The following is a 25,821-nucleotide window of genomic DNA, read 5'->3' on the forward strand; positions in this document are numbered from 1 at the left end:
ATCATCATAAGCAAAATCAAGTTAATAAACTAATGAGAATATAACATTGCATGGATAAAAATCTTAACAATGTACCCAAGGAGTGTCTCACCCAAGGAGTTTTTCTTCTACAAAAACTTCCTTTGGAAAATCCTGCAGCATTTGCAGGAAGCACAATATTTGTTGTTTCCCTGCAGCTGTGATAAATGTCAGTCAGGGAGGTAAAGCCTTCTGAGAACCACTGCAAACTGCAATGCCAGGGCACCTGTAAGGACTGTGCAAGGGGTCCTTAACCACTGAGCAAGGGCACAGCTAAAATCCTCTCCCAGCTCTGTGTTAAGGCTCACAGGCTGGAGGGGCACAAGAAAATCTGCTGAAAAGTACCAAAGCTCAGAGAACAGGCAGAGTTAAATTATGAAAACAGGATGTCTCAGCTGGCACTGCACAGCTGGTCTGGAGCTCAGCCAGCCATGGTGGGCATCTCTGCATTTCTGTCAATGGTCTGGGGGAAACCTCTGCCCAAAGAGCAGGATATTCGAATGGACTGGTATTTTTCCAAATGTCACGTTCTTTAAACGCTGTTTGAAGATGAAGGTTTACTCAGTTCCCCTTGGAATATCACTGCAAATATCACCAAGATGTTTATATGTGTCCAGCTGCTTTATGACCTCCTGTTCCTACTCTCCCAAAACGTTGCAAGAAAAGAGGAGAAGTTATTTAGCAGCAGGAAGTCTGAAACCATTTTCATGATGAATGCTCCCCTCTGCAAGTGAAGGTGTAATATCCTCACGAAAGGACCAATCCTTCATTCCCAGTGACTGTCATGTTGTCTCTGTGGCTGCCTGGACCACTAATGATTGCCCCTCGTCCCCCACAACAGAAGCAAAAAATATAAAATCAGAAACACAGCTGTGAATGTCTTTCTTCACCACAAACTCCAAAATATTTGTTCATTGAAGACTGTGCTAATGAAAACCTGCACAAGGCACTGGAGAAGAACCCAGAAATTATCATAGGTCAGGAAGTATTTCACTTGCATGTCCATCATTCTTTGGGTAAAAACCTGATTCATTCCCAAATCTCTGATAATGCTGCTAATAATTAGGTATTCTCAATCCAGTACCCTTTCTCAGCTAGTTCTGGGCTCTCTGATTATCTCATTTAAAGGATTATGTATTATTTTGGCCGATGGAATTTGCTGATATCCTCTCCTTCCCTTAGACTTGTCTTTTCCTGAAAGCGTTTGAGCTGTAAAACCACATATCATTTCAACATCTAAAATCCTTTGGCTGGTCCATTTTAGTGCCCAGTTGTGCCCTGCATAACTAATCATGAGTAAAGGGTGAACTGTGTACTGGAGAGATTCCTAAAAAGAAGAACTACTGGGAGGAGCAAAAAGCCAGCACTTGGACTGTTCTTCCTGCCTCTGCCAGATACCATCTGTTATCTTTGGAAGGTCTGGGACTGTGATTTCCCTGTGAGCAGCGTGGAGGTGATGGTTGGAGAGAGGGAGCTGTGTTGTTGAGCTGTAAAACTGGAGCTGCCTGGTGTGGAAATGAGCAGCAGCCTTTAACTGAACAGTCCACACAGAAATTAGGAAAAATATTACAGCATCTGGCGTGTGTAATGGGAGAATAAACCAGCTGTGCTGGATGAAATATTGAGTATGTCAAATTATTGCAACAAACTTTATAAATATTACTGTTAGTCTGACTGCAATCATTTTTTTAATAGCAGAGGACAGATAGAAAAAGGAGCTCTGCACATCAAATGCTGTGAAAAAGAATTATACTACTGTAAAGAGCATGAGAGCCAGCACCCAATTAGAGCAGACAGAAACTGGCTGCAAACAAGAGGGGAATTGGAGCAGCACTTCCAGAATGGAAAGGATAGTTCTCATCTCAAGATCTGCCATGGTAGCAAGAGTCCACAAAGCATTAAAGAGATATATTTTGCAATTTTTTGCAAAATGAAAGTTACATTTCATTGGCTTTTTATGGTATTTTGAGCCCAATCAATAAGCTTTACGACCTGCATCCTCTGTTGGCTCATTGAAGCTAACTGGGCTATCAGCTTTCTGTCTTGGTGCACTATAGATGGGCAATCACACTTTATTTAATGACTGAAATGGACATCTTTGGTGATACAGGATTCTTCAATGAGATATGTAATTGTTCCCAGCTTATGCAGCTTTTATTGAATTATTATTGAAAACATAATTTCATGCTTGGTTAAGTCATAAATTTAATTCATTCACTGGCGAGATACAGTAACAAATATGCCACCACCAGTATTACTTGGAGGAAAGGAGAGGAATTTCTGTGTGGCCAACGAGTGTAAATTAGCTGAGAACTCATTGGTTAACTTTTCAGCATTTTCTGCTCGTGGATTTAAAAGTGCAGGAAAAACTTGTCCATCTCAAGTAGATCAGTTTTACAGAAAGTTGTCACTTAGTTGTAACATGTAGATTGAGTCTCGTGGGTGCATTACAACCCCAGGTAGTTGGATAAATAGGAATTGCCACTGGTTCTGCTTTTTGGTGGCTTCAGGACACAGATGAGTTATTGACTGGGTAAAGGTCTTGTGTCTGCTTTTATTAACCACATTAATTAATTAATTATTTCATGAACCACAACTGAAAGTTTAACATCTCCGTTGTGTGTGCATCTATGGGGCACTTTCTGAAGTGCCTGCAAAAGGCAGGGAATTAAAAAGGTGAGGACTCCCCTCTGTTAAACTGATGTCAGTGAGACTTGTCTGAACATGGACTACATGCAAGCTGCACCCTCTTTTTCCTTTTCAACCCAAAATCCGTGAGAGACTGGGCTGGCTGAAGCCCTGGATTGCTTTAGGCAGGACTGGCAGTGGTGCTGCTTGGAGCAGGAGGTTGGACTGGAAACCTCCAGAAAGTTCTGTCAGCCAGCACTGCCTCGAGTCTGTCTTTAATCCTGACTTCCCTCCAGAAACATTAAATAGCATTCCCCTGCTTTAACACAGGCACCTGTGAACAGCCTGAGGAAATGCCTGCTTTTCTTGGGAAGGAAAACCCAGCTTTTAGATGCCTGCAGTTTAATGAAATTAATTTTCCCCCTTATTTCTTGAATATAAAGCAATTCAGACTGTCTTTGACACCTCAGAGTAAATGCATTGTAAATGAAAGGCAGCTGGACAAATTTTCAGTGAATTTGATGAGAGGAGAGGGTAAAGCATTCACTGGAAATATATTTTTTCATAATAGATTGGAATTTATGGAAACCTTTTCTGACTTCACAATTAAACCAGTTATTTGGCATCTGCAACATTACTTACTTCAAAAGTCATAATTTTTATCTTATTAATTCAACTGATCGTCTTAGAAGCACAGTGAAATATACTTAATATATTTTTTTCTCTAAAAAAATCAAGATTACTTAATTATTTTTGCAACTTTGCACATCACAAACATGTATTACAAGCTTTATGGCTTTGACTCTTACTAGCTCAGCTTGCACAATTTCATTTTAAGTCCAAGTCCCTCAATTTAGATGAAGGAACAGAATCAGACACTGATATTTATGCTGCATCCCTAAAAGTAACACATTTAAATGATTGGACCTTTTATTTCACAATTTCCCAAATTATGTCTTCTCAAGGAGCCCTCCCTACCTACAGAATGTTTCATCATTTTTCTACCAAGAATCTGGGATGATATTTTTACTTTAAGTAGCAAAGTTTTTCTTTCTCTCTCCTTGAAATTCTCAAATTCTGCACCAGCTCTATAGAGGGAATTTTTTTCTGGCCCGTTGCTATTTGCAAGCAAATTTTAATTCAGAACTTTTGGGTTTGAGTTTCTTCACAACCTTTTGAAGTTGAGGTTGCAATACACCTCACTGGCCTAATCTTTTATTAACCACGTTTTGCTTATTTTACTTTAACACAGAATCTCGTTGCTTTCAATGAAGTGGCTTTTGGCAATCAAAGGAAACTATTTGAAGGGGATAACAAACAACCTTTGTTCTAGTTGAGGAATTAGTAGATATATTAAGTAGTATAAATACTGCTAGGGAGTAAAGAAACTCTGATTTTTGCCAAACATTTGAAACAGGAAATAATTTAATGCATAAAAACAGCATAACATAGTGAAGCTATATCTTTTAATTATTGAATCTGTGTTTCTACAGTAGAACTTCTTAAGTGTGGGCTTGAGAAGTCACTGGAAGTTTAAAAATTATTACTGAGTCAAATACCATAATTTAATGAATTAGGTTGAAAAATAAGGTAGTTGTTAGAATTTTCCTGGCATGGAAAAGCCACTCAAAAGCCAAAGTTCTAAATAAAAGGAAAATATTTTTTAAAAAGCCACTCAGGGAGCAGTAAATTCATAATTTCTACTGAGTAGGAGTTGGCAACCTTCTTGTCAATAGCTGTAAAACACCTTGTGTGCAGAAATATTTCAGGACATTAGAGACAAAGAAGTGTGTTTGGCCCTGTGCCTTTACATTCAATATACAATTTATGTCAGCTTTATTTTTTCCATTTTTTAGTAAGCTTTTTTTCCCCATCTTCTCTCTAACAAAGGGTGACACAAAAGACAAGAAGAGTAGCAAGACTGGACTTTTTATGCCATGGGGAGATGTGTCAGTGCCATTCCTTTGTCTGATGTTTTACTGGATACCTTTTTGTGTCCCTGTTCTCAAACTCAGCAGCAACCCAGCTGCTGCCTGCCTTGATATTATGATGTACTTGACCAAAGTAAAAATACCTGCAAAATAACTTTAAAGGTATTTGCATTGAATTCAGCCATTTTGCTCTCTCTGCCTGTTGCAGGAAGAAAAACTACTCTTTTATACTAAAAAGGCTTGATTACTTGCTCCTGGTCTTGCTATCCTTTCAGAAAAGGTTCTTTACGAGTGCAGGTAGTCCTTCTCTATTGCTAAAGGAAGTGCTCTAGATCACATTATCTCATTTAAATACTTTCTCGGTGTTCTGTATATTTTTTCTTATGTTTGCAGCTGTTTTAAAGCCCCTCAGCTGAAGCCTTCAGAAGGAAAGTACACACGAATGTCCTTTATGAGCCTTTCTGGCTTTGTCTCTCCCGATCCCCGATAATTTTCTTTGACTGCATGCATCTTCCTTTTTCGGTTCATGAGATTGCCAGCGTGGCTCTCAGCAAACAAGGGCGAGTTTGAAAGGATCGGCAGAGTGCCTGTGAAATCATTGCCCTGCATTATTATGGCTTATCTTTCTACTTTCATGGTCTGCAGTCCTCATATGGATTTATTTCATCTGTGCTTGCACAACAGCCTTGTACCCGGGCCTGCTTAGACTCACCATAAAGCCTCATACTTAAAGGATAATGGTCATGATGGGGGAAGTATACAAGGCAATAAACAGCTTTTGCAGGTGATTAAACACACTGAAGCAAAGCTGAGGCATTTGAAAAACCCCAAAAGCTGTTTACTGTAAGCTCGGCAACGCGTCAGCTGTGTTCAACAAGCCACAGCATTAAATAAAAGCTTTCACCTTGTCTTGGAAGGACTGGGAAGTTTTGTTCACCGAACAGATCTTTCCTTCTCCTTTTTAATAGCGTGGGTGGCTTCCTTTGTGTCACATGCAGTTTAACAGGAGATAGCTCCGGAGTAATTGCTTGGGATAAAAGCAGCAAAATGTCTTTCTTCGCATTGCTGTGGAGGTTCTTGATGATAGTCCTTTCCTCCTCTCCCCACCCCACAAGAATCCTGCTTTATTCCCAACTCTTTTTTTGCTCCTGCTACTGCTTCCTTTGTCTGTTTCGTGATTTCATTTCTTGGTTGGGTTTTTGGTTTTGTGGCTGGTTTTCTTTTTTTTTTTTCTTTTCATTTCGATGGTATCTTCACCTCCACTCTCCCAGCACTTCAAAGTTTTCCTAACGAGAATGCCTGAGTCTTGTGAGTCACAACATTTGTAGTGCTGGGGAATCTCTGTTACTCAAATAGCACTGTTTTGGTAATGATGAGTTGTCTAAAACCAAACAGCCTTTTTTAGCAACACCAATTTACCAAACCACATGATCTTGAAGATTATCTTCTTTAAAACGTGCTGCGACTTTTTCTTTATTCCAACTTGGGCAGATTTCTGTGGGGCTTCCTATCAAACGCAGTGAATCAAACTGCACTTACTATTTTCCAGCCCCAACTTACTGGCACTTATAATAGTTGTTAGATACCACCATGGCTATTTGTGCAAGTCAGACACTTAAGTGATACTATAGTTAACTGCTGGTACAAACTGTGTGACAGAGGAATAAGTCAGAGGCCAATAACCCTCACAGAAGACTGTAATTTCCTGTGAATATCAATGGAAGGAAACTTACAGTCTAAGGAAAGAATATTTAGTACTTTGCAGTGGTTCACACAGACGTTTTTGCTCCTTACTGCTAAGAATTACAGCACAGTCTTTCTCATTTATAAATTAGACCTTGAGGCAGTATCTTCTATGAAAGCAAAATATGAAAGGAATAAAGGAAGTTCGGTAACGAGCTGAGCTTGAAGCTGTATGCTGTAAAACAGAATTCCTAGATAAAGTGATGGTCAGGAACAAATATGGTTGGCAATTCCAGGTGGTGGTTGGTTCTTTCGTTTTGTCCTTTAATCATTTCTACAACAGCAATGTGTTTGAGGGAAACCAATATTTACTCATTTATGCACAAAACCCCCACATTATCACTGTAAAAAAAACCCCTGTGTACGTTACATCCTTGTCTCAGATAAATACAAATCCAGTATAATTCTGGATTTGCACCAGTATTACTGAAACGCAAATCTATCCTTGAATATCCTTATCCATTGTGCCCTGTTAAGTTTATCTAGGGCAAATCCTGAATCACTGAAATTAAGGCTAAACAGGGAGAGGTGGCAATTCCTTGGCCTCCCAGAGAGGTGATCGAGTGTTCGTGTCGTGGCAGCTCCTTGGGGAATTTTAGGAACTGCCTGCAGATGTGTGCACTGGTCTGTGCTGGCTCCTTGGGAAGGCAGACTTGGAGCAGATAGTGGGATCATAAGGAGAGACACACACAGGAAAAATGTGTGCCATCTGCAATCACTGGAATACAGCCAGAGGTATCTGCTCGTCCCCAGATTGTGCTGGACCATCCAGGGAAACTTCCCATGTTGTGTCTGCGCAGGGCAGAGAGGGTGAAGTGCAGAGGAGATGTCAGTTCCTGAATAAAGAAATACAGAACTGACTGTTTCTGTGGACTTTCTGTCTTCCCAGAAAATCCTCAGGTGTCATTTGAAGATGCTCCGAGGATTTCAAGTGTCGCATTTACAGCGGGAATTAAGGCTAATGAGAGTAAACATGTTGAAGGAGTTGTTTGTTCCCATTTCAGGTTAGGAAAGAAGCTCTCAGAGACTGATTTGGATTGTTTATCACAAAGGTTAATCCTCAAACTCTGTTCTCCATTTACTGTTGTCTTGTAATGATGAAGTAAATATATCAGGTAGCTTTTGGCATCTATTATATACTTTCAGATACACTCAGAATAATAAAGAGAGCAGATTTGAAGAGATAGAGTAGAATGTTTATTTTTCTAATTTTTACAAATTATTTTTGAGTTAACCAAGACTGGTTTTTGTAAATAGGTTTGTTTGGTTTTTTTTTTTCAAAAGCTGTTACATTTTTCGTGCATGAATTTGGCCTGTGGATTATATATAACTAAAAGAATCCTTTTCTGATGGGCAGTCAGTAAAGCCAGATGCTTTTAGAGGGAGTTCTTGGGTTGAAAGAGATTTGATGGGGCCTTTCCCCTCTCTTGAATTTTCCATCAGTGTTGCTCATTTTATTTAAAAACATAAATTCTATTATTTTCTGTACTATAGGGATAAATATCACAGTAAAGACTATTTGAGGAGAAACAAAGCTATTCCTTTCTTTTAATCTGAAACTTAAAGCCATTTCCATCACAGAATTTTCAGAGGAACCTTTGTAAGATTCCTGGGGCCATATTTTCAACATAGTTCCATACCTAATGAAGATTTACAAATGTCCTGTATTTCATTTTCATCAACAGAACTTAGTGCCAGGATATGTCTGTCTTTCAAAATCACTTCAAGTGTTTATTTTCATCTCAAGGACTGAATTAGTTTTAAAACTCTGACTCTTTGACTTCTGTGAAGTAAATGATCACTTAAGGCAGTGTTGTCCTTCACTAGATTAGACTTCTAATATTGTATCTTCATCTGAATAGATTTTCCCTTCAGCCACAGTTAATATGAAATATACTGGCATTTTGTATTTGCTGCATGAAAGGAAAATTGATTTATTTCAGGTACTTTATAAACTATTTTATTATTCACATCAAGATCTCATCTAGTCCCTCTGCATTCATATTTTATAGCACTTTAACTGATTGATTTGATTTGACCCAACACTTTCATGGCACCTTTGCTATGGAGGCTGCACACACATAACACAAATCATTTACTTGGTTCTTTTCAAAACTATTTACCTTACCCTTGGGTTATTTTGTGAATTTCTGGACTTTTGGTTCTGACCAGATTAACCACCAGGCAAATAAAGGTAAAACACAAGTACCAAATCCCCTTTCCCCAGGAGTAAAATCCATAGTCACTCACATCACCATATTTACAGTGCTGTACAATAGAATTTATTCATATCAATATAGCAAAGACTTCAGAATTGAGCCCTGAATTTGTCTGATTTCCAAAGCACCTCTTGGTCCTTGTTTTTTTTCTGTCTGGCCTGCTGGGAACAAAGCAGGTCTGGATGAAACCAGAAATGGTGTCATCTGAAGTCAAATGAACAATATTGACTCTCACCCCTGTCTGAACTCATCTATTTTGTGACACAGAAAGGCAAGATAAGTTTTCATTCCCAAAAGCTCAGGGGTTTTCCTGCAATATCTGAGCTAACTGTGATGGTGAGGCAGAAGCAGAGCTTCGATCTCTGCTCCCAAAGTAGGTGTTCTGCGTTACCCTTCCTCAACATGAAACAAATTAGAACTCTGCTGCCCTACCAGGGGAATCCCCTGGTAGAAATTGCTGCTGTTCTCAAAGGTATCATAAGCTTATAAAGAAGTCACATTATTATCATAAATTTCAAGATCAAATTTCTCTCTCTGTTGTTATGACTTTTAAACAATTAACTCACATACTTTATCCTAGGTTGACTTAGTAAGAAATGCTACTGCAAACTGTTACTTTAAAATTCTCTTTTCTAGATCAGGTTTCTTTTTGCTGCTTGTGGGTTTTTTCCCAAAAATCTGCATGCTGGAGTACATTCTGCAGCCAAAATCTTTGCATCACAAGGATGTAAAACTGTTGGTGACTGTGTGTTTTCTAAGTGTCATCTTCCTTTACAGATCTTGTTTTGTGTTTAATCTCTGGCTTCACTTCAGTTTACAAAACATGGTAAAATTATTCCAAATAGCAGTTTATAAGTTCTCAGGCTTTTTGTAGTGGATGTGCTGAGGGTGAATGGCTTATTTCTCTTTGACTGGAAAGCTTTCAACATCTGGCTTTGGCAAACAACAAAGGCCATTCCAAAATGGTTGTGTTTGGGCTGTGACTGTTATATTTACAGTACAGTAGATGTCAAATAACAGTCAAAGTAATTTGGGCATCACGGGAAATAATAGGAGTGATTCTAGTGCTTTCTGTGAAAACCTTCAAATTCCCATTTCATTAAAAATTCCACTCTGCAGCTGGTAGCAGAGATTACCAGGTTTCACCATCTGTGCAGATTAATGTTTCCTAAAGGAGAATGAATGCAACAGATGAGATGGCTGGCTTTTCAGATCAAACAAAACCCCAAAGTAGAATCTCTTCCCTGACTCTTGCATCTTACACCTGTTTCCCTTTTAATCACGTGACTGAATTGCTTAGGGTGAACAATTCCAGCTTTCCTTAAAGCTGATTAATTTGAAGATTGCAGATCACCAAAACGTTTGTGGGTTTGTAAGTGTGTAGAATTAGTGATAGGAAGAGATAGAAATCAGTTGAACACCTTCTCTAGATGTTATTCTGCTCATCTCCCAGAAAAATGTCTTCACAGCATGTGTGGATTGCAGTGAGAAACCACCCCAGGGAAGCTCAGTTGCCTCCAACCCACGCCTGTGTTGTTTTCATTCTCATCTCTTTCTTTTTTACTGGCCATAACTAATCTTTCCAGGGGACTAAGCATGTGATTCATTTAAATTGCGTTTTTAATCAATCCTATGTCACTACATACCTTACAATGTTATAATTTTCAAATTACATTGGCTTCACCACACATCAAACACGGAAATAAATTCCTGGCAGTGATCGCTGTATTAGGATTCATCAGGAAAATTAATAGAGTTTCTGGGTTTGCCAGGAAATGGGATCATTAATTCGATTATTTCTTGAGGGCAAGAAAGGAAAGCCAGGTATCAGTCCCTGCCTGGGTTTCCTGATATATATTCCTGGCTGTTTCCCTGGAAGACAAGATGTTTTGCTCTGTTCTCCAGCGTGCTGGCCAACAGTCAGATGCTGGTATCTGAGAGAAGGCAGATCATGGCACAGTGGGGTTGGCAGCCTCTCACAGAGGTGACACACGTTGGAATGGGGAGGGGGAAGCTGCCCTGTGCAGGGCAGAAATTGCCAGAGCCTCTCTCCATGGCTGTAGAGTTCCATGTTTGTTCTTAAAACACACACCCATCCACAAGGAGCAGCAGCAGCACAGGGTATTACCATCCATACGGATTAAACATTAAAAAAGCCCAACACCCCAGGAACCAATTACTAATACAAACATGAAAGTGGGTAATTAAACTCACTGGCAACATTGGTCCTTGCTCTCCCTTGCATTTTGCTTTTATTGAAACCCAGCTGTTCTTTGGCTGTTGCCAGGGGTAACCAGCAGTGACATTCAAGGTCATGGATGAAAAGCAAGCCATTCTCCCATGAATATTTTCCACTTTCTTGGAAACTTCATCCTAGAACAAATTTCCTTTTAAAACGACATATTTGGTCAGTATAACACTTGGTTTGTTGTTTTATTTTTATTTCCATTCATTAGAACTCTTTGGTCAGGCTGTTGCTGTTCTTCTCTGTTAATTGGACAGACCAATATCCCAAATAGCTCATTGTTCAAGTAATATCTCTCAGAAATGTGTTGCAGTGTCACCAAGGCTGCTGTGTCCTCCTTTAGGACAGACTGGGGACATCAGACTGCACTTGGAAAGCTTCCCAGAGTCTCCATATCACCAGAGTGCTGTGGCACCAGCAATCCTCATCCATTTGCATGTATTCTACTTGAGCAGCACCAAATCTGTTCATTCTAGGATTTTGCATATGTTACAATTGTCTTTTCCCCTTTCTATATCATTGGTGATTCACTTATAGAGCTTTCTGCCAAGCAAATAGTTTATAGGATTCATTAAAGCACTTTCAGAGGTAAAAAGTCAGAGTTTCATGGGAAGATAGGGAAACAGTCCATTCTTCTAGATGGAAATTTTGTGGTGATTCATCATGCAGTTCTACTTTAGATGATTTTCAAGTGGTTAGGGATGTGCTACGTGGTTTAAATTGGGTTTTATTCTGTTTTTTGTTTAACTGTATTTGTGCATTGGTCTTTTTACACTTTTTATGTAAATCAGCTGCCTGATTATGAACTAGAGAGAAATTAATGTTTTCAAATATGTTTGATATTGACTGTGAGCTTCCCATTCAGTGTTCCAAACCAGTATTTTTCTCTAAAAAGATGCTGCTTGAGAAGTGAGTAGTTGAGATCGGAGGAACCAAATTACAGCTTTGCTTAGGTGAACATAACTCCTTTTGATGCAAGTGGGAGTTCCACTTGTTTACATGGTGTGTAATTTGGAAAAGAGCATTTTGCATCTAGTTTGACCCAGATTTTCCTATGCCATATTTGGGAAACAGAGGGAACAGTCACAGCAGACATCAGAGTCTGTATTTGGTACCTACCCTGGCTAGAGAGTATAAATTCCAAAGTGTTTTGCAGCCAGCAACTCGGAGATGAAGAGACTTGTGTGCTTACCTTGGAGGGAACTCTCTGTCCCAGGCTCAGCCTGGATTTTCCAGAGCTGCTTAGGTGGCATCTAAAAGCACTGAAGTGGTTTAAGATGGATTAGAGAAAGTGCAAATGACAGTATTTACCTTTTTTACAAGCAGATTACGATGATTAAGTATTAATTGCTTACAGTGTAGGTGGATAGGCTTTAAAATTCACCAGAGGGCTTTACAGCGTTCCCACGACGTCCCCTCGATGGATAAATGTCAGACCTCATCTTAGCAGAACAATTGTCACTGTCAAAATGTTCCAAGTGCTGGTGAGACAGGTGACATGGCAGGGAGTGTGCCTGGATGGGAACTGGGGCTGGAGCTGTGGGATCATCCGTGCTGGAATGTCTTTGCAGCAGGATGTGTGGGCAGAGGGATGGAACCTGCACAGGTGGAGCAGGAGGTAAGAAGGATGCAACAGCCAGGCATCCCACAGCAAGAGCACAAGGTGGATGGGATTGTCATGTTTTATAGACTAAATACTGTTGTTTTATTTATTCCCCATGCATATTCATAGCAGTCTCTCAGTGGTGGGAATTGGAAGGTGCCTGTGAAGCACAGCCTGGATTTTGAGAGAAAGCAAAGACATCTTTCTGAAGCCCAGAGCAGCTTTATGGACTGGTACAGAAATGCAGAGTGTAGAGCTTAATTGGAGCAGTGTTTGGGCCTCACTGCAGGAGTCAAGGCTGCTCTTCTCTTTTGTTTCATCTTCCCTTCTTTCTTCACTTCACAGTTTAAATACTTGCAGTGCCTTTCGAGTTAATTTACATCCTGCAGAAGGCAAATGGCACAAGCTATTTCTTCCATTTTTTCATTAGAACTGACTCCTGGAAGTTTTGCAAGGAACTCTTGTCACTCCTTATTCTGTCAGGGAGAGGCACATTGCAAATATAGTTACTCTCCGTTACCTGTAAGGTAACATTTCTCTGATGGGCCTCATTTTCCACTCCCACCTGGGTGAGGTGGACGTTGGCACCTGTCAAAATGTGCTTGTTTCATGCTGTGAAAAATAATTAGTTGGACAATGGAGCAGAGGCTTGTTGCTTTGTGTCTGTGTGTGTGACTCATTCCACAAGCCTTCCTGCATCAGTGTTTGAGGGATTGGGCGCTAAATTTGAGGGATGACTGATAAATACTCTTTTAAACACCTATGATTTCAGAACAATGGACGTTGCTGAAAGGTCAGCACTTCTGAAGATGGTAATTTGTTCACGTGCCAGGGAGATGAAAGAGCAGCAATGCCTGTGTGCTCTTGAAATTTCAGGAAAATATATGCATATTCTATTTTACTTTGATTATAGTTCCCACACACACTTGGCATCACTGGTAATATGTGTTAACAGAACTACTCCTCTGGGCAGATTTTGAAAGGGTGGGTCCAACATTAATATAAACTCCATTAACTGTAGCATATTTTCATTTGCAGAAGATTAATGGTGTATGAAAGACCCAAACTACCTCCCCCCCCCCTTATATAGATTATTGCATTTATTTCAGTACATTTTTCAAATGAATAATGAAATAGCAGGACATGACCCAGGAACACCTTGCAGTTAGCCATGAATGCAAGTCCATCAAGTGCTTTGCTCAGTATTAGGGACTTTGAGTAGAATTGAAATTTTCCTGCAATATATCCACACATAATATGACACAAACTGAACATCTTTGCTGACTTGTGAAATAAAATGTTTCCACGTGCCTGTTGTGCCACTACCCTCTTTTTAGCAAGATTAAGAAATCAATAGTTGTCCTGTCAAGAGAATGTAAATGTTTCAAACGATACTGTGGGATATTTCTGCCCAGTGCTCCATTCAGAAATGAAAAGTATTCTGACTGTACTTCAGGGTCAGAATGAGTCAGAACCATTTCACTTCTCTAAAATTCAGGGAAGAACTGTTAAAATACAGGCTGAACATGACTAATTAGGAAAAAAATAAAACCCCATAACACGAGTTAAGCCTATTTGAAACCCCTATAGACATGTAGTGATGTAAATCCATGCATATATAGCTACAGTTTTACTCTGACACTACAATTTTACATTGTTCATTGAATTAATACAATGCTAAAAAATTCCTGGTACAGATATGTTGAGAAATGTTTGGGTTAAACATGTCACATCACTGAGCCGACAGACTTCAGCTTTGTTGAACATTCACAAACCAAACCTATTTTCTCACAGCTGTCTTGAATGCCACAAATCTGTGTTTTTAGAGTATTCCCATAAGAACCTGTTCCACTTCTCTGTTCATCCTACCACTGACTGCATTGTCTGATGCTCAGCTCCTTTTTGGTAGACAGCTGACTGATTAGCTGATCAGAGACAGGTGCAAACAAGTCTTCATGGATATACAGGCATTTTTAACAGCATATTCTGTCATTTTTATGCTTTTTCCTTATATTGCAGTCTAAAATTGGTGAACCTTATGCACATTCCCACATACCCACTTCATCCCATTTAAAAATGGCCATGCTAATACTGTGGTTTCATAACAGGACAGATTTGGAGTTTTCTGTATTAAATATGATGAAAGATGCATCAGTAATTAATATTTTGTTCTAGAGGAGATATGTTCCAGGCTAGAGAAAGTGGGACCAGAAAAGAAAGGGGACAGTGTCAAGGCTGTGTTTATATTTCACATTCCTCATGTTTATATTTCATATGAGGAAGTTGTAAAGAAATCTAGAGAACAGATGTAGTGCAGGGAAATGCAGACAAACAGCAATGACAGCATGGGTTTTCAGATAACTACAGAGAAAGCTATTTTAAGTGTCCAGACATGGTGACAGAAGAACCTAATGGAAGAGTTCTGGTTGTGTGGAGAGCTGTTTTTGAGCATTTGCAGTGGTTTCTCAAGGCAGAAGCTTCACTAGCAGAGTAGCCTTGTGTAAAACTTTCATATAAAAGTGTCCTGCTCCACCTGTGCAGCCTTTGCAGAGCGTTGTCATTCTGTAATCCCAAATCACTCCAGCACAGCACAGTGAGGACCCTGTGCCAGGTGCAGGAGATGCACTTTAAACAGTCCCTGGGGGGCTGTTTCTGCTTGTCTTCTTCTGGGATCAAGGTTGAAGACACAACACAAATCTGCAAAAGGCAAACTATTCCCTCAATCAGCGATTCGGCTTTTAGAACTCTGGCCTTGAAAGCAGAGGGATACAAAGGAGGTCTTATGCAAAACAGAGGGGAAATAATTATGGAAAAGCAGCAGTAGACAGGTAGATTTGGGAACAGGGAGCTGTTATCCACCCTTTACCCAGAATTCAGGTTTCACTGGGGCTGCATCTTTATCTGCTGTGTGAAGAAGCATCAGGAGAAGCTCAAGGGAAAACACATCTGCACTGTGATTGTCCTTTTTTCCTTCATTTCATCCATTTTCAGTGGAGCTTACAGACCCAGCACCAAGACTTTGCAAGAGGCTTACCCTTATCTGCTTGCCTTTTGAAGGCACCTGCTGATCTCTCATCATGCCCAGCCACCTAAGGGCAACACAGGTTCCCACTGCCAGAGCAGATCTCCACAGGGACTGGTTGGTGGGTTTAACCCCCTTGTAAACCTTACATCCCATTCTCAGTCCCTGTGTCCACACAGGACCTTCCCAGGTCCCACAGCTGAGGATGGAACACAATACAAGAGTTAAGTGCTAATAACACACTGCCCACCTGCCCAGATGGACATTCAGGATACATCTCCTATTACCACTGTGTTCTCAAGTACTTCTTCAGGCATCTCCCCACGGCAGCTGAGCCCGTCCTAATGGACTGCAAGCACTTTCCTGGTGAAAGGATCCCTTTTTACCTGCATGATCAGCCCCTTATAATCCCATCAAGCCAATGCGGTTTCTCGTATTTATAAGGGAAGAGGGAGATGCCACTGTAAAAACTCAAGAGCCAAGGGTGTGCCCTGAGACACCAGTGGCAAATCACTGCCTTCCTGAGCAGATTTGACCTGACAGCCCTATATAAAAATCAGAAATAAAGCCATGAGTTTACACACCACACAGCTGCCACAGTGCATGTGATGATGGCAGGGGAAAAAAAAAAAAAAAAAAGATAAAGAAAATCAAGACTGCTGAGAACTTTCCAGAGCTGAACTGGAAAAATAAAAGCCACCATTATATAAGTTTAGCACTGTAAAACTTTCCAGGTAGTTCTAGAAAGTCTTAGAATGGTGAAGCAGCCAACACCTGCAGGGTACTGATGAGCTGAAGCCGTGGGCCTGGCACCCTGGGTTTTGCCATGCTCATGACAGATAGGCATCAGCTGAATATTCTTATTTTTGTCCATTTTAGAAACAAGTATTTCCTCCATACAGAGCAGAATTAATTGGAATTCTGCATGTAAAAATGTCAGCAGTTTGATTCATCTAGTGGCCTCCTATGGAAATGGTTTTTTGTCACTGGAGCTGGCTGTATGTGGCCTGTGCAGCCCTTCCAGATTCATCTGAACTTGGATCAGACTCTTTATGGTATGTTCTGCAAACAGCCAAGCAGGTATTTACAAAGGCTTCACTTCTAATAACTGATCTGAAAAGCTACCTATACTCAGCCATGTGTTTTATCCATAGTGTCATTGGTATGTGTTTTTTTATCTCTAGTTCCTCAGAAAGCTAGTCTGTTTTTATCAAGGTTATTTTCGGTGTATATTTATATTGGGATGTTCTCCTATGCATTTGTGTAGGTATAGCTTCTGTATATACTCCCAGAGTATTCAAAATAAGAACTCATCTTAAAAAAAAAAAAAAAAAAAAAAGTTGAATTTAATCATGATCTCATTTTTTGCAGTGCTGTAAAGTCACAATATTCTCACCAGCAGTATTGCTGGCCAGAGTCTGGGCTGATGTGTTCAAGAAGGAAAGGGGAGCAAAGCAGAGAACCGAAAGCACTAGAGGGTGAAATCATATGTACATCAGTGCCTGCAGTACAGACATTAAGATTACTCCAGATTTATAGTAGTAGAAGCAAAAGTAGTTTCAATTCTGTGCCCTTTGTCCACTGTTCTATGTGCTCATCTGCACTCTGCTGGCATCCCTTAAAGCTGTCTCAAGCATCAGTTTGAGAAATGCATTTCCAGAGTGAGCTGAGATGGCAGACAGCTACAGGAAGCATTTTAACAGTTGTTTAAAAAAAAAAATGGATGATGGAAGCAGTCTCTTTGGGAAATAGCTTTACATATTTCATAGCACCTGGCTTAATAGCGGTGATGCCCAATCCATGTTAGCAGTCCCCAGGCACAACAAACACAAACAGTGAGCAGCTGCTTTGTGGAGACCACAAACACATCATCAAAAATTAAAACAAGGTTCAAGGCTTGTATAATGGAGATTTACAGACATACAGCAATATTTGGGCAGTTTTCACAAACAGCCCTCCGGTCAGGCTCCTTCAATAAGCTGCTCCTTGTCCTAATTTGATTCCCATCACTTCTCTTTGGACGAAGCAAAAGAACACCTAGAAGTTTTAGTTTGATATTCTGGGAGGGTTCTCACCTGGAAACAACACAGGCATACCCTGGGTAGCCCTTTTGGAGTCATGGCTAAAAGAGGGAATACAAGAGAAAAAGCCATTTTCCCGTTCTCTCTCACAAGTAAAGAACACAGGGCCTGTCCTTTAATCTCTTCTGAACCTGAAACTTTATGAGTGATTGGGGCTTTTGATAGGAGGACCTTTTGAGATGCTCATCTTGGATCTGCCTCAGAAATTCCTAAACTGGGCTAATCTACCTTCTTAGGAGGGTTAAAATAGAAGCAAATGTTTCTCAGCTCTGCCTACTCCTTCTGTTTCCTCCTCCATCCTCGAAGCAAATTAGCGGCGATAGCGCAACTGAAGAGGAGCAAGCACTGTAACTTGCCCAGAAATAGCAGCATTGTTTGCAGGTTGCACCTGCTCCTCCGAGCTGTAAAATACAGGCATCGAAGCAGTAACGCTGTTTATTGCTCTGTAGAGTGTCGATGCCTCATGGCAATACTTTCCTGGGGGGAAAATGGGAGAGGGAAGAAGATGCACAGCAGGAGCATGAGCAGGCAGGAAGGGAGCCCTGCTCCTGCTGCAGCAGGGCTGGCTGACATCCTCAAACCTGGCAGTAAAGTTTTACAGCAAAGAATCACTGCAGTGTTGAGCAGATTCAGTAGGAAATAAACTGCTGATGAAGCACACAGGTTTGGGGTTGGGAAAAGTCGAGTGACAATATTTTGTCTGGATGAATCTGTAGATTTTTCTTTTTCAGGCTTATGCCATCAGTTAGGAATTGACCCTAAATCAAATTGTCCAAGTCAAACAGGCCAAAGTCTTAATGGGTTAAAATCTGATGTTTAGATTTTAGACCCTCAAAGTCTAATGAGGGTTAACATCAAACCCTCTCTAGCTTTAATAAACAAAAAGTGTAGCTCATCTTCACTGACATTTTCTGTGCTTTGTGTTTAAAAAAGATAGGATTTTTATGGGACTGTTTTTAACTTTTCTATCACATTTGCTTTTTTAGTATGGCTGAGTAAAGACTGCTTGAAACATGCACTGGAACCATATTAAACTTTAATGAGTAAAGTGCTAGAGTACCAGGGGTTTAGTGTTGGGCTAAAAATGTTAGGTCTGAAAAGAGACCAGAATTGCCATTTTTATTTACTAATATAAACACTAACATTAATAATTAATCGAGTTTTCTATTAAGGAAGACTTTGTTGTTCAGGGAAAGGATAAGAACAGTGGGCAGAGGAGGATCAGGGAGGCCAATGTGACTTGGTGCAGACCTGCTTAGTCACCAGTGGGAGCAGCAAGTGGGAACGTCTTCCTGATAATGCAGAACTTCAGAAAAACATATTGGTTTTGCAAAAGAATCTTTACACCTCTTTGTTTGTTTTTAATGCCTTATACCTTGCCAGCAGAATGAATAATTGCTACCATTCTGCTTTTGTTTTTATTTCCTTATGGTCCAACATATTCTGTACCATCAAGATGTAATTCCAACACCAGCAATAAATTAAAGTACCTGCCATGGCACCTTTATTGTTTCTGTGGATTCCATCAATTGACATTGGATGAATGGGACAAGATAAAGAAAAATGCCCACACCAAAAGCTCTGAGGGGGAATTTAAAACTTTCTCAGCACCTGAGCTTGTTTCAAATGCTGATTCAGGTTTAAGTCAAATGAAGTGTTACTTATCAGCTCTGAGCCATCCCAATAGCTCCAAGTACTGCTGAATAGTGGTTTTGTTTCTGGGATGTTCACCTACAGCTCAGAAAAGGGGAACCAAAGTCCAATTTAGCCCTAGATGTGTATTATAATAAAAAAATTCATGCTACCCATGGGCAGGGTTCTAGAGGCAGGATAGCAGATCCTGTGCCTGTCATTGTATCCTCACTCAGAGGAGTAATGTATCCCAGATTATCCTGCCTCAGGTAAGTCCCAAGGCATTGAATTGTCTCTTCTTTTCCAATAAGCCACTTGAGTAGCTCCTTAGAGAATTTTGCAGGTTGTAAATTATAGGAAGGCAGTAAAATTCTAAAAGGAAAGACAAAGACTCTGATCCTGGATTACACTGCTGAGCTGTAAGAATCATATTACTGGAGTTATGGGAAGAAATAAATAGAAAATTGAAGCTGAATGTCAAGAAAAACTTCCCAGTTACTAGACTATGAAGGAGTCTCCCATGTGGAACAGTAGATGATCTTCGTGTTTGAGTCTCAAAACTGAGATGGACAGAATGTTCTAGGAGGAACATCCTGAAGAAGCCTTGTAAACTGATCTCTTTTTTTCTGCTGTACCCAAAATACCTATACCTGAAGAATACAAAAGCCACTACGGCCTTGAGAGGAATCCCCTGTTCCTTTGCTTTCCTTGTCAGTGATGCTCCTTAACATTGTTATTACATGAGGTTAAAAAGATTCAGTTAAAATGTTTATTTACTCTTTCACTGTATCAATCAGTAGCTGCTGCAAGAGGAGGAGTCTTCATAAACACGCTGGTACGTGCCAGTGTCTGAGATAAACAACACAATGCGTTTATTTTTCAATCAGAAATTTCTCTCCCCCCTATTTTATTTGTCCTTCCTGGTAACACAGGGCTTGTAACATTCATCTTAAATGTTTTAGCCTAAAATGTTTGAGTGGGCTCTATAGCCTTTTCCAGGGCAATTTTTGTTCTTATTAATGGCATTCCAGAAATAGTTTATAACCATCTATATGCATTTCTTTCAAGTTTGATTTTGCAGGTCTAGCCTGCATAGCACGGGCTGTGACAGTTTCTATCTGGTTTCATTTTTATTGCAGAATACAAATGTAGAGTTTGTCTGTGAATATTACTGCTGCCCTGCAGATCTGGTGGTTTTTTATGTTCTGGTTTTTTAATGAGTATGTGTAGTTTTTCTTCCAAATGCCTCTTCTGCTGTTTACGGGAGTTGTGAAGTATTTACCAACTTCATGAGATGTGACCAATGCATAAGGAGGAAAGGGGATCTTATTATTTAAATTGCATGGAAAAATATGCATACTGTCAAAACAAAGAGCATAGTATTGTATTCTCTCTTACACTCTACAAATCAGGAGTAACTGCATTGAAAACAGTGGAGTAAGATCTCTGCAAACCCAATTTAAGTACCAGTAAAATCAGATGTCCCAATTTGATATACAAGAATATCGTTGTTCCAGAGTTGACAGTTTAATTTGAAAACTGTTTACCTTTTGCTTGCTGTCAGCAAAGCTAAAAGTAATTAAAACTGGCATGAAATATTTTCCAAATCCTGGTTACTTTCTTTCCTATGACACCACTTCTTACAATCAGTTTCTCTCACTTTATGTGGATTTTCTTTTGCAGCAGCAGCAGTGATTGCGTGTTACTATTTTTGCTTTTATTATTCATTATTGTGAATATGAAACTGCACCAATTGGCAAGGATCTTAGGGAGTGTTTTCATATCAAATCTGGTTTAAAACTTTCCTTCCTAAGCTGTGTATTTTGAGCTGATTGAAGCGTGCTGAGGTGGGGATTGGCTTGGGTCACGCAGCATAAACTGAGCAGTGCAGCTCAAAGCACTCCAGATTTATACCAGTGCAACTGAGTTAATGATCTGATTCCTAAAGTGGAATTCATCTCCTGTAGATGTAAGTGTTGAGTTTCACTTCGGCTGTGTCAAATGGGCATTTCCATCCTACCTTAACGTAGTCAAAAAAGATAGGGGAACAAATTTTACCCTGTAGGTACCTGTCCCTCTCCCCTAAGGATAATGCTAGACAAGACTATTAGTTTGAAACAAGATAATTAGGTATTAAATAGCAAAAATAAGATTACTCTAGGCCCTAACATCATAATAAAAGGGGAAAAAGTAAACAGGACAAGTGGTCTTCTCAGGAAAAAAAAAAAAATCTTTTAGCCTTTATCTGGCTGATATTTATGTAACTGCAGAAGTATTTACTCTGTATACAAGGTGGTGCCACTGGTTATCTTGGCCAGCCCACCCTGCAGCCCCTGGGCCAGGTACAAACACATCAGCACCGTGCAGGGGGATGTGGTTACTGCAGTCCCTGAGCTGCACACGTGTGCTGGGAGGTGCTGCTGTTCCTGTCCAGCCTGGGCTTAAATCCTGACATAGAAACATCTCTGGAATATTACATAACTGGGAAAAGGGACTTCCGCTGGTTCAGTTTGGTTTTTTAAAATGATCCAGATTTTGTTTATTAATAATTCTATGTCGTTGTTGATGCACAGTGCAGCTTATAAGAAGACAAACTATTTATGCTTTCTTACAGTTATCTCAAGAAAAGAAAAGATAACATTGAGGCCCATCTGATTATATTATAGTTCTGTACTTTAAAAGATTTTCCAATTTTATCTATTTATAAAATTACTTGAAGCTGAGGATTAAAGAGAAAGGTTTAAAGCAGAAAAGCTGATTTAAGACTGAAGATCTTTCTTAGCAGCATCCATTTAAAGTTAATCTTTGATCATCTGTGAAGCTGATTACCTAACATATAAAACCTATAAAAATTATCCTCTCTTTTATTATGCAATAGAAATATTGTATTCTTTTAAATTCAGTTGATCATGAATACCATTCAGAAAACCTGTTAACAAAACATAGTGAGGAACGTTAGAGCTGCAAACAGACCATGGTGAGGGAAGGAGGCGGGAGGACAGTGGAAAGCTTTGTCATTGTCACTGGCAGCAGTGGAATAGAATCCCAGGATCACTGAGAGGGCTTGTAAAGCAGAGAGTTTCTTCTCCCAAGATAGAGAAAGGTTTAATATTTAAACATACTTGACAGAGAACATACAAGAGGTCCATGGTACACTCCTGGAGTCTATCTATTGATTTCACGTGCTCCTCGACCCATCATTGCCAAAGTAAAAATAAAGAAGTATGTTCAGTTTACCAGAGATTCTCGTTGGGCCTCCTGGATATTTACTGCTTCTTTCACCTCAATAACTGTGTGATACCAGCCAGCCCTGTCTCTCTAGTCCAGTTGTCCACAACAGCACTAAAACCCACCAAAGGCCATGACCCTCCCTACAGTCTTGATAGCAGAGCTCAGAAAGCTGCTCTACTGTGGTGCAGAGAAATTCTGCCCCTTGAAAATTCACTTTCTGAGGTGGTCCACACAGAAAGAAGAAAAGTTTTCTGAAGTTTTCATATCCTCAGACTTGTGGAAATGGAAGGGTTTTCATAGAATCTTCTACTTTATTCCCCAAAAGCAAAGAAGAGGCAGCAGGAGGGAAAAATGGGAATCAAGGGCAATACTATTGGTTATCAGAATCCAGGCAAAAATTAAACATTTGAAGAGTCATTTCTGAGTTTATAAATCACTTTTTCTCCTCTCTGCACTTTTATTTTACACCTTTGTTTTGAGTTGTGTAAGAGCTTTAAAGTCTTCTCTGCTCCCATCTTATTTACATTGCAAAGGTTCAGTTAACAAAGCGCTGTTATCAAGATGTGAAACCTTTCCATCTGATTTCTGTATGAAGGTGCTTGTCATGCCTTCAGTCACACAAACCCATCCCACCTGGGATGCCTGTTATGTGCCCCTTGGCTTGAAATTAAGGGCAGACTTAGTTTTACATTTAGGCAAGCTTTGGATAACCATTCAAACAACTAATTTGGACAAAAAAGACTGAGCATAGGATATATCTGGGTAAAACGTGTCACTGGCACATCAGTGATGCCTTGTGCAAAGTGTTTTCAGGTTGTCTGAAATTGCAGCTGTTGGGGCGATTCTGGATGAAACCACTTTGCTCATTAAATGTGGCTTTGCTGGCACAAAACTCTGTCCTGGGGAGTGCATTTCCTGAGCTCAGGTACAATTAAAGAGGTTGCAGCGGTGCAGGGATCCAGTCAAGGGAATCCAACTGCAGAATGGGGGGGTTGTGTGCTGCTTACAGTGCTTAATCCCTTGAAAAGAAGGAAGAGGGGTTCCCAGGCAGGATTTACTGTTTTAAGAACAGATTTTTTTCCTATGAGTAGGTCACTTTTGCTATTTTTTTCATGCTTAATCTTTGTTTCTTTATGATTTTAGGAGGCTTGGTATCAATGAGCATTAAATTCCATTTCATGGGCTTTATGAGACCTGTTTTCTCAGAAAAATGCTTCTCAAGCCCTAAAGTTACTGTCACATCAGAACAAAGACGTACTATTTTGAAAATGCTTATCTCTTTTCTAAATGACTTGGACTGTTTAAAGGGTTTGTGTTTTAAATAGCCCAAATAATTCCGTTTGCTTGCTTAGAGAAATAAAATCTAATTTGCAGTAATTAAAGCACATTAACCTGATTAAAAATTATCTCCATCATCCTATATTTAATACCTATCAGCTTTGCTGCTGAGGCAGTGTTGGTTTACGCTGAGAAGGGATTGCTCTGTCAAATAGGCACGTTCAGCAACAAATAAAACAGGGGCAACTGGAGAAGCTGAAAGCGAAAAAGGATTTGGTAATTTTAGAAGTGGTTATTTAATTTCCTGTGAGTTTATCTGACCAGCAACAACAGTTTCATGGGAGAAAACGAAGAATATCTTTTAGAAATAGCTTTAAGTACTGGAGGGGTTTTCCTCTGAGATGACGACTCAAGGAAGATTCTTGAGAATGATGCGTAACCACAACAAACTACTGGAGGCTCAGAAAGCTCCATCCTGTCCTGGGACAGCTGTTTTACAGTGACATGTGGGAGGGATGCATTTGGCTCCAACTTCCATGTCCAGACTGACAGCCAATGCAACAAAAAAGAAGTGGAGTAATGCCAAGAATTTCCAAGGGGCTTAACATCTGAACTCCAAAAGAAATTTAAACGTGTTAAATTCTGTTACTGCTGGTTTAGCACATCTTATTTTTCTAAGTGGAACAAAGAAGTAGAAGGTGTGAAATATAGCCATAGGATTCCTTTTTTTTTTTTTCAGAAATGAATGGGATCCTTCTGAAAGAAAGTGTCTATAAACCTGTGAGCTACTACCCTGTGTTAGGTCTGAGGCATAAGTTATGACCTATTATCACAGAAAGTTTTAGAAAGAGAACTGGTGTTAATCTTTGTTATTTCAATAGGAGTGAAAAGAAAACCCTTTAAGCTTTTAGGTTCACATTCCAACTTTCTGTGTTCCTTTGGAATTTAGAGGTAGGCATTTTTCTCCTGAACGCTAACAGAAGTTGGTGGAGCAGAATCACTACTCCACTGCACCGTAGTGTGTCGTGCAACCCCGAATTATTCCTTCCAGAGGATCAGATTCTGTGAATTAGAGCTTTACAGTAACCTTACAAAATCAGAGGCATTTCAAGTTTCTGAGTGCAATTCAGTCTACCGTCTAATTACGTTGTTAAAAAGATCTTCCTGGAAAAGAGGCAGCAAATAGGTTGGAGATATTTTTACCACCTGCAGTTATCTGCTGACTGTAACTCATGGTTCGGTTTCAAAGGAATGTAAATGATACTTTTTTGAGTGAATGGGGAGTTCATTAGCTAAGGAACAATAGGCCATTTCCCAGAGTCATAGATCCTACATAATACAGGGAGCAAAAAGAAATACATAATCTCATAGGTGTCTATTTTTTTCTATATTTCAGTTTCCAGTGAGTAAAAAAGCAAGTTCAGTGCACACTTCTACCTTATAAACTTGAAGTATATAAAAAATAAATCATTCTCATGCATCATATGCTACTTTTTAAAGGAAAAATATGCATTAAAAGATTTGTTCAATCATAGGTCTGCCTTCTAGCATCAGAGATCAATGTGCAGTCTGATTAAGTTGTGCTCTATAGATTTCTGCAGTCAAGTTCATCAAAGAACCCATTTCTCTTCCTCTAATGATGCTTGAACCTAAAGTTCTTCTCTGAAGTACTTTAATTTTCACTTGGTCATTACAAGAAGACAGTGACTTAATGAACTGCAAATAGGAGAAGAAAGTAACATAAATCATTTTTGCATCCTTTTTTGTGGTATTAGCATAACTCTTCTTTCATCATTTTAATGCCTCCAGTGATTTCTCCACATATGATGGTAAAAATTAAATTACACTGCGTTTTTTGCAATCCAGTGTACCAATAAAAATATAAAATCATTAGAATAATCAAGATAAATTAATGCCAGCAGACTGTAATATTATTTTACATTGTGCTACAGTAACTGTAAGAGTGAATTTCCTGCTGAGATAAAAATCACTAAACATTTATCATAAATAATCAGTAAAAATTTGTAAACTGTTCTTCTGTGAAGACCTGCTCCAAAACATTTATTTGATAAATACAAGCCACTGGTTTCTTGCCTTAGTGCTTCTAACTGAAAGTAGTATTGAGGACTATAAAGTGAGATAGTAATTTAAGATGTTTTCTTTCTGGTCTCTTGTTTCTGGCTTCTCACT

The 25,821-nt window shown here is 39.5% G+C and overlaps 1 protein-coding gene across 2 annotated transcripts in view; it reads left to right on the forward strand.

Moving 5' to 3' along the window:
* The window catches only part of CA10 (carbonic anhydrase 10), a 178,311-nt gene that overhangs the window by 79,756 nt on the left and 72,734 nt on the right, over positions 1 to 25,821 (forward strand). The window lies entirely within an intron of this gene.

The sequence above is a fragment of the Myiozetetes cayanensis genome, unplaced genomic scaffold, assembly GCF_022539395.1.
Source record: "Myiozetetes cayanensis isolate MyiCay16 unplaced genomic scaffold, myiCay2020 scf22, whole genome shotgun sequence".
NCBI classification, from domain to species: Eukaryota; Metazoa; Chordata; class Aves; order Passeriformes; family Tyrannidae; genus Myiozetetes; species Myiozetetes cayanensis.